Source organism: Sus scrofa, chromosome 6, assembly GCF_054392235.1.
Source record: "Sus scrofa isolate SSC_HxYL_T2T_F1_AM1 chromosome 6, Sscrofa_HxYL_maternal_Yorkshire_Landrace_v2.0, whole genome shotgun sequence".
Lineage (NCBI taxonomy): Eukaryota > Metazoa > Chordata > Mammalia > Artiodactyla > Suidae > Sus > Sus scrofa.
This window is the reverse complement of record NC_139388.1, coordinates 62,023,975-62,025,483: the sequence shown is the minus strand read 5'-3', so window position 1 is coordinate 62,025,483 and position 1,509 is coordinate 62,023,975.

Sequence of the window (1,509 nt, the reverse complement as noted above, 5' to 3'; positions counted from 1 at the left end):
CGATGGGGAAAAAAACAAAAGAAACAAGGGTTGGTGGGATGTGGAGTGCGGATATTCTGCTGTTGGAAATAGAAAGAGGTGTCATCTCTTCTAGGTATGTTCCCAACACAGTTTGACCCAAATATGCACGACGACACATCTACTAGAGGTTCATCTCAGTTCTCCTTGTGGCGGCTCCCCACTGGAGCCAACCTAAAAGCCCATGGAGACTGGACGGGATCAGTTCTTTGTGAGGGATGGACATGATTTCTTCCAGCTTCGATGGGATACAAGTGCCCAAAACCCTGGGTAATTTTTAGGGGGAGACTGTGATGAGCTGAAGTTTTACCTGCCCGCAGGGAGTCTGGGCCCTCTCAGTTCCCTGCAACAGCCCTGCAGAGGGACCTGCAAACCCAAGATACATGAAAGAGGCCAGACCCTGCGTCCATCTTCACTGGGTCCATTTATAGAGCACCCGACGTGAGACAACATGAATTTCTGCTGCTGGATCAGGACAGAGGTCCTCCTAGGAGGAGTGGGGACTGGATTGGCAGTGGGGGGAGGGGAGGTTCCAGGGTGCTGGCAGTATTTCTGCTTGGCTTCTTTTTTTGTCTGTGTGTGGTCTTTTTAGGGCCGCACCCTCACGTACGGAGGTTCCCAGGGTAGGGGGTCTAATCAGTGCCTCAGGGGCCGGCCTACACCACAGCCACAGCGATGCCAGATCTGAGCCGCATCTGCGACTACACCACAGCTGAAGGTCATGCAGGATACTTAATGCACTGAGCGAGGACAGGGATGGAACCCGCTACCTCGTGGTTCCTGGTTGGATTGGTTTCTGTTTCGCTATGATGGGAACTCCTTCCCTGCTTGTCCTAATGTGAGTACATTCATTTGGGAAAATTAATCAACCTGTATCCTATGACATGTGCATTTGTCTTTGCATGTTCTAGTAAAAAAAAAACTTCATTTAGATTTTTTTTAATATATTTTTTTTTATTTTCCCACTGTAGCGCAAGGGGGTCAGGTTATCCTTACATGTATACATTACAATTACATTTTTTCCCCCACCCTTTGTTCTGTTGCAACATGAGTATCTAGACATAGTTCTCAATGCTATTCAGAAGGATCTCCTCATAAATCTATTCTAGGTTGTGTCTGATAAGCCCAAGCTCCCGATCCCTCCCACTCCCTCCCCCTCCCATCAGGCAGCCACAAGTCTCTTGTCCAAGTCCATGATTTTCTTTTCTGAGGAGATGTTCATTTGTGCTGGATATTAGATTCCAGTTGTAAGTGATATCATATGGTATTTGTCTTTGTCTTTCTGGCTCATTTCACTCAGGATGAGATTCTCTAGTTCCATCCATGCTGCTGCAAATGGCATTATGTCATCCTTTTTTATGGCTGAGTAGTATTCCATTGTGTATATATACCACCTCTTCCGAATCCAATCATCTGTCGATGGACATTTGGGTTGTTTCCATGTCCTGGCTCTTGTGAATAGTGCTGCAATGAACATGTGGGTGCATGTGT